Below are 8,322 nucleotides of genomic sequence, written 5' to 3'. Positions count from 1 at the left end.
CAAAAAACCGAGATTTCCCAAATACACTCATCTAATTATCTAATTGTGATGTTCCTCTTTAAAGGCGTGTCTAGTTTTTTTAGACCCTGATTTGCTTCTTTGTTTCCTTTGAAAATGTTCTTGATATTTAATTACCTTCACTAATTCCTCAGTGCTTATATTGTTACGTGCTGTATTTTTATAGAGTTCATCTTGCTCTTTTTTATGACTGATTTTACATTTTCTTAGAGTTATTGAGTATAGCACTTTGAAGATGCAAAATCCTTTGAGCTCTATCACATTTATATTTTATTCTAAATGACATTGTTAAAATTCACAAAACTGGTCTATATCAGTACCTTATAGTCAAATTGAAAAAAGAACATATCACCTTGGCATGTTCAGAATATTTGCAACCCTAAATATTTTTTCCAAGCACAGAAAGTGTTTAAGAGCACTGGGGAGCTTCCAAGGCACAAAGATGAAAATACCTGAATTATTTCCATGCACTCTACTGATTGAGGTAATGAGATAAACCCAGAAATACCACAACGAATAAAAATGAGGAGTTGGGAATTTGAAAAGTTTTCAACTTTACTCATCTAAGACACTCATTATTTGGAGGGGGCTTATTGTAAATTTCCATGTCTTTGGAGGCTCTTGATTAGAACAAACACACACAAAGTATAGTATCAAGGTTCTTACTGGTCCAAACCAATTGTTTGCTATTGTACGTTAGAACTATTATGAGTTTCTTTCTCAATGCTGTCTCTTTCTTTAGCTTCATGTTCAATATTCGGCAGGCTGCATATTTAATCACATAAGATCCATAAGAAATGTAAGTGCTTTGAAGTTCGTATGTCCATATAAGAGCTTTATGGCTTTTGGGCATGAGAAGAAATTTCATTTTTACTTGGCAGTAAGAGGCGAGAGGATAGAAGCCTTATGGAAACATATGGAGATAACTTAGACCAACTCCTTGTTTTTGGTAAGTGGGCCAGGGGCTCGGCGAACACTTCTGCTTCTTCTCGCTGTTTTTTTCTGTGCTTCCTGCACCATCCACCCCTCAGCACCCATGCCTCCCAGCCCCATAGTGAGAGAGATTCTGAACAAGGGATAATAATGCTGTTTGGCAAATTGAGGGAGAAAAGTGAAGCTAAAATTGAGATGACTCTAGCAGTAAAACAGAAGAGGCAGCAGAAAAAAAAATGACTTGAAAATTTATTGAGTACACATTATCCAAATTATGTCAAAATAAGGTACAGAAACGTATGGATGCTTGTTTTCATATTCCATTACCGAATGAGAGTTGTGGTTTGCTTCAGAAAAATTATTTTTAAGGTAGTGAAAACTACTTTTAAAAATACAAAATAAAGGGGCGCCTGGGTGGCTCAGTCGTTAAGCGTCTGCCTTCGGCTCAGGTCATGATCCCGGGGTCCTGGGATCGAGCCCCGCATCGGGCTCCCTGCTCAGCGGGAGGCCTGCTTCTCCCTCTCCCACTCCCCCTGCTGTGTTCCCTCTCTCGTTGTGTCTCTCTCTGTCAAATAAATAAAATCTTTAAAAAAAAAATACAAAATAAGTTTGCTTATAGGGTTTAATAAACATCAAAATACTATATAAGTATCTGTTTTAAACAAATTCTAATCTATGAGAAAGAGAAGTAATTCCAGCATGGGACCCAAAATTCCTGAACCAAATACTTTTTGTGTTCTGTGTTCCCTGGACCTGGAGTCTGGAGCCTGCTCAGAAACCTGCATCCCCCGCCCTGGGCTGTCTGAGCTCAGTGCTGTGCACAGACCCACTCCTACAGGCCAATTGGACATCTTTCTTCCCGACTCTTCATCTAATGATCTCAGTTTGGTGGCTTGAAATTGGCCAGGGTGGGAGTATTTATATCCCAGATACTGGCAAATGGTACAAATCAGGGCTTTATTCCCTGATTTAGTGTTTGTTTTTAAGTATTTGGCAGCCTACCTCTCCTTCTAGCTGATATGTAGGGTGCTTCCTGTTTGAAAACTCTGTAATGATCTGATCCTGTGGAGTAACTTGCTTTTAGCTCTTAGTTGCCACTTTCTCTGTGACATAAACTCCAGACTCATGTTTAGTCTCCAAGCCCCCTCATGTGGGGTGTGACCAGCGAGGGGACTGGGGAGTGGCAGGCATGGGCTTCCCGTGAGTTCTGAGGCTCTGTCTCCTCCCTTTCATCAGGGCCCTGTTACTCCATCCAGGTCCTCACTGTTGGCTACTAGAAATAGCCACCCTGTGGCCTTCAGAGCCCCACTTGGGGGAGAAATGCCTGGAGGAATGCAATGGTCTCCCCTGTAGTCAGGACAGAGAACCACCTCAGTGAATATCCCCTTTGTAGGAAAATGCTCGGTGTTCCTTAGTTACATTACATTGTACTTGCCCCACATCTGATCTGCCCCCCTGCACACAGTTCACAGTGTGCACCTTCCACACATTCCAGATTCACTGGTCTGGGGCAAAATAAAAAGTACATTACAGCACAGAGTATGTGGGAATCACATCTTTACATAACACTGCTTTTTTTTAAAAAAATATTTATTTATTTATTTGAGAGAGAGCGAGCGAGCACACAACGGGGAGGAGAGGCAGAGGGAGAGAATTTCAAGCAGACTCCTTGCTGAGCACAGAGTCAGGCCCTCAGGGCTCAATCCCAGGACCCTGAAGTCAGGACCTGAGCCGAAAACAAGAGTCAGCTGCTTAACTGACTGAGTCACCCAGGTGCCCCAACATAACATTGATTTTTGATTATGAGATCAAAATGTAGGATGAGAGTAATCACATTCTCAGACCCATCTACACGATTATGGGAAAATTAGAGGGCAGACCATTTGAGTCATTTACAGTTTATTTATAAAGATAATTTTGGCATTTTAATGGGAGAATGGCAAAGGTTTGGCTGTTTCACTGGTGAGATGTGTGTGTGTGTGTGTGTGTGTGCGTGTGTGTGTGCGTGCGCGCCTATCACATATAAACCCTCCTAAGGCTTGGGAGGGACTAAGTCGCTCCCATCTTGTAGATGCCTCTTGGCACCTGTCATGCTGCATATCTTTCCCAGTGGGACTATGCGCCCCTCCGAAGAGCCACCATCTGCTGTGAATAAAGAAAGAGCAAAATGTTGTGTGCGTCAGTGAAGTCTATTTTGCACCCTTGATCTTCTTGTCTGGCTACTTTATTTGTCCTCTTTCCAGCTTTTCTGGTTCAAGTGGCACTGCTTTCACTTTGAACCAAATACTTGTATCTGTTTACAACCCAATTTATATGTATTTTAAAACACTCTTTCTGTTTTGTTTTCGTCCCTTCGGGGGTAGGTGTGTGTTGAGTGAGATCTGGGAGAAAGGGTTTAAGAAAAAAATAATCCAGATTACGTTTGCGAACTTCACCGAAGTACAACTTTGCCAACACAATGTGCTTTCTTTAGTTGAAGGAGGTTGTTTTTGAGAGAGGTATCTATTCCTCATCTCCGTGGAAGTCATTTATTTCCACTTATTTTCAACTGTACTTTCACATTTTTGTTTTTCTCCACTATTTTTGATAGAAAATTGGCATACTTGAGTTGTCAACTATGTAGGGAAGCTTTTAAGTCCTTTAAAATTTTCCAATGTAAGTCTTATAGTTTGATAACTATTTTATAAAAAATATTCCTTGGTTTTCATTTCCACCCCCCTTTGGGATCTCTTAGCTATATTTGAAAATGCACACATGATAAAACCTAATAATAAAATTCTGAGCACAGATTTCTCTCATGCAACATTCTTGAACCATGATTACATTTTTTTATAATGCTGTGTCCTAATGGGCCAGATGACATTCCTGGCTTGTTATTTGTTGAGCCATCTTAACCTTGACAGGTCTTCAAGTGCTTGGCTGTCAGGGCTAGTGAACAGAGCCCCCTGCTGGAGGTTTTGGGGATCAGATTTCCAATGCAAAGGAGCGGGTCCCTCCTGAGGGCTGGGAGACCAGGAGGCGGGAATATAACCATCGCACTGGAAAAAGGGACAGCATGCTTTTGACTGACGGCACAAGTCAATATAATCTCAAAGGATTTCTTCAATAGCGCTTCATTTCCTTTGGAAAGTTTGGGTAATAAAGGCAGAGACCCTGATCTATTGAAATCACCAACTTTGTCAAATTAGTATTTCCTGAGAAATCATTCTTTAGGTTGTTGATAGGCGTGCGAGAGGAAAAGGTGTCCTGTTCTCCAGTGAGTCTTGAAAATGGTGGATTAAATATGACTCTTTGTTGCAGAACTTCTCAGAGCCTTTAATTTGAAAAGAGAATTTCAAACAACACGGATCACTTTCCCTAAACTTGTTTGACCATGGGTATTTATTCTGTGACACATTTATTAATATTTTTGAAACATTTCATAGAATATCAGTGTAGGAAGTCCACTGATATTCTTTTTTCACTTTTTCTAAGAGTTTTGTTTGGAAGACAATTTCACTATACTTACATTCTAATTTTACTAGAGTACATAAAACTGAAGACTATTACTGATCAATATTTTTGACTATTTTTTTTTCTTTTTTGCCCTCCTCTGATGGTTTCTTTTTTCTTTTCTTTTCTTTTCTTTTCTTTTTTTTCTTTTTAAATCCTGGGGACAGAGAACTTCGCACTTAGTGACATTTTAAATTCATCTCAAGCCTGTGTCTTTGTTCAGTGTTTGTGCTAGCCTTATCAATATCTTTGTTTAGACCTAGGCTCATTCATATTTTATAAAGATTATTTTTCCTTAATTTCTACGGACATGCTTTGTGTTAACAATTTGCAGTGCTTGAAAATAAGGCTGAAGAATTGTTCTTATATTAGATTTATAGGAAAATGAGATATTGATTCTGTGTACAAAAAAGTGAACTGAGCTCATACAGGTATTATGTAACCAAACCCTTCTCATAAAACCAAAGTACATTTGAAAAGAAATGTATCTTATTTTTATTACTATTACAATTGTTTTCTCTTAAAATTTCCTGCTTTAAGAATATTCTTCTGGGCTCATATGCAGATGGATATCATTTTGCAAGTGTGACTGAGCAAGGGGAATATGTACTTGAAAACACATAAAATTTTACGAGAAGACTGTCATTTTGCAGGATTTTCCGTTTGAATTAGCTACAAGGTTCTAATTGTCTAGATTACATTTTAATAAAGAAGTGTTCTTGTCAAATCCGGACCTAACTTCTCTGTCACTGTTTGCTGGTTATTGTTTCCCTTAAAACCCTTACACCCAAGAAACAGTGCTCCATCCACAAACCAAGCTCTGGGCTATTCTTCTTAGGTTCTAGAAGACACCGCCCCGAGTCTCCCCCCAGGGAACGAGGTTCCACTGGCAGAGTTTCAGCTTTGTTCTCAGGAGCACCGTGTCCTGCGGATTCTCTTCTGCTTAATTTAGGCCACTGCAAAATGCGGCACAAAATGATCGGAATTATTGGGGTCATGCAGTGCTTACTGGCTCGTTTCCGTTGGGTACATTCATTCTGTAAGGATTCTTGGCTTTAGAAAAAGAGCTGCTTTACTCAGGACGAAAAGAAAATTAATTCTCCAGTCCTAAATCTTCCATCTCAGTGCTGCGTCTCGAAGTTGCTTGTAAATTCTACGGCAACCCTGCTGATTCCGGGTCAGAAGGCAACATGGGCTCCTGCTTCCTCCTGAGAATACTGGGGCAGGGAAGGAGCGGGCCGTCTGTCCTTCTGTCCCCGGGAGGACTCCACCCCGAGCTTCCAGATGGTGGCTGTGGGGACTTCTCAATCACTTCCCGTCACCTCTTCCAGGGCCTCAGAGCCCTGATCTTCAGAAAGCTTTGCTTCTGCACTTTCCTCTTTTAAGAAAAGAAAACATACAAATTTGATTTGAATCAAATCCACAAACGTTTATTAGATAATTGCTTCTTCCCACTACAGAAATATTCTTTACTCTGAAAATGCATTTGATTCCTTGGAACAGAAAGCTTCTGGTCACTCTAAATGTGATGGATATTAAAAAGACTGGAAAGTTCTCTTTAGGCGCCCGGCTGCTGAGCCCACCACGGCAACGGCACTGCAGGCCTCTTTGTGCTCTGCTCTCTCGTGAGTGAAAGACGACTAATCCCACCCGTCCTAGAAGGAGGTCTAGCTCCTCCCAACTCCTTCCAAGGAGGGTCCCAGACCCCACAAAGAACACCCTGGCAGCACGTAGACAGACTTCTACTTCACTCTCTGAAATTCTAATTCATCTGGGTGTTCCCTGCACTGGATTTTTAAACAACGTTTATTCTGAGATGAGAAAGAGTAATGCAAATGAGAATTCTTTTTGTAGTAAAGAAGCTTAACCTTTTTTTTTTTTTTTTCTTTAACACTGAGGTTAATTCGCACACCTCAGAGGATCCCTGGACTTTCTCTGGGTAGCTATAGGGAGGCTTCAATGCCCCTCAGTGCTTCCCCCTAAAGCCAGGGTCTCCGTGGCCAGGGCACATTCACGGAGGCCACACAGGACATCTTGTTCTGGAAGACAAGGTGTCTTTGCTCCGTGGGCTCCCCCTCTGTCCCAGCCTGACCGGGGCCTGCTCCGCACCAGCCCCTCCAAGCCTCTCCCACTCTCTCTGGAATATCTGGGCTGGCTCTGCTCATGTCTGTGTTCAGTGGCACTCACTCTGTGCTATGAAACACCCCTTCTATGCGTCTTATCTTCCCAACACTGCAGAGCCCTCTAGTTCTGAGTTTTCTGGCATGCCCTCCCAATTGTGCACTATTCTTAGCAAGTGTTTAATAAATGCTTCCTGAATGAATAAAAATGTCATTCCAACAGAAGTTCTAGTCATGCACTCGGGAGATTTAGCCCTACAATCTGACTAACATGTTCAAAAACCCATTTTTCTGTAAAATAACAGATCTTACCAATGGCTCTTGTAATAATCCTTATGGGGGGGTAGTTATCAGCCTCTTTTAATACCAGAAAGATAATCCCTACAGACTAAGCTTCATCGTGGCAATTATGCTAGTCCTTGGTTGTTCTGTTTTAGATTTCTGTTTTCTAAATTCTCTGTGAATTGCCGGGGATGGAACTAGGTATTCTACTTCCTTTATGTCCAAGGCACCTCTCTCTCTCTGCAAGAATTGAAGCCTTCCCTCAGGATGCCATGGATTTCTACTATTTCCCCTACCATTTCATCATAATGCTTTATAGTTCCTCTTTCCAACTAGCATGGAAGAGCAGAAAGAATTCTGACTTTGGAGCCAGAAATGCTGGGTTCAAACCCGGGCTCACATTCCCTGCTCTGCTAGAATTGCCCTCAGCATCTCTCTCGTGACAGCCTGCGGGTGCTTGGGCACCCAGGAGGCCCCCGAGAGATGCCAGGACTGTTCCCCCTTCTTTGTGCTCCCCCATATTTCTTTGCCATACAGCGTGGAGGGCGTCTGATGGGTAAGTAAAGGGGCAGCACGTGAACTCGCGTCATCAGCCCAGGAGCTCAGCACCTAACAGTCGCTACTATCTATCTGCCTGCAGTGTTGATCTTCCTTGAGAGGACACGCTCCTGCCCCTCCAGTGTTGGTCATTAATTAGCCCTGGGGACTTTCTGTGGATTATCCACCCCCCCCCCCACCATCACCTCTCCCTGCAGGCCAGGCTTGCTCTGAGGCCCCATGTGCATCATTGGGTTTCCCCCACCTGCTCAGGGCTGGGAAGCTGGTGACAAGTGAGTCACTGATGGCATGTTGGAGGCGAGCTTGTGTCCTGGGCGGTATATTTCCCGAGCCACCAGTAAATGACATCAGACTTTGTTGGGGGCGAGTTTCAGTTCCGGAGGGGTGCACAACTTCCCCAAAGTGTTCCCCTGGGATGCTAAGCCCCTTTGTTGTCACTGCAGAAGAGAGGATGGGAGAACTGGTGTACTTTCTTTGGTCTGAAAAAATTTTTTAAATGTTACAGCTGGTATTTCTTAAGTGTTTTTAAAACTTAGAGATTTAGAAAAAGGGTTACTTACACTTGCTTTTTAAAACTGTGCTAGATGGCTATGCCCGTTTTCTGTAATAGCTGACCGTGGGGTTTACCCTGCATCAGCACGCCAGGCATTACCTCCCTTAATCCTCAAAGCGCTCTCTGAGGTAAGTGCTTTCATTGTCCCCGTTTTAGGAATGAAGATATTGAGGCTTAGAGAATATGCCCGGCATTAATTGCTGCACAGTAAAAGCCCCCGAACTTAGTGGCTTCGAGCAGCAACCATGGATGGAGCCCATGGTTCTCTGGTCCACTAGGCAAGATCGCCTCCTGCCCTTGCCCAGGGCATGGATGAGTGACAAGGGTGACCAAGGCTTGACCACAACTTCCGGCAGGGTGGCGGGA

The 8,322-nt window shown here is 42.7% G+C and overlaps 1 long non-coding RNA gene across 1 annotated transcript; it reads right to left on the bottom strand.

Annotated features, from left to right (window-relative positions):
- Positions 1-4,994: 4,994 nt before the first annotated feature.
- LOC110583625 lies at positions 4,995-8,098 on the bottom strand. The gene is made up of 3 exons (XR_002480517.1): positions 7,964-8,098; positions 7,648-7,882; positions 4,995-5,821 (listed from the first exon to the last, which is right to left on the bottom strand). It is a non-coding gene; the product is annotated as an uncharacterized LOC110583625 (long non-coding RNA).
- Between the last annotated feature and the right edge of the window lie 224 nt (positions 8,099-8,322).

This window comes from Neomonachus schauinslandi, chromosome 8 (assembly GCF_002201575.2).
Source record: "Neomonachus schauinslandi chromosome 8, ASM220157v2, whole genome shotgun sequence".
NCBI classification, from domain to species: domain Eukaryota; kingdom Metazoa; phylum Chordata; class Mammalia; order Carnivora; family Phocidae; genus Neomonachus; species Neomonachus schauinslandi.
The sequence above is the reverse complement of the archived record's forward strand: the minus strand, read 5'-3'. Positions and strand labels throughout refer to the sequence as shown.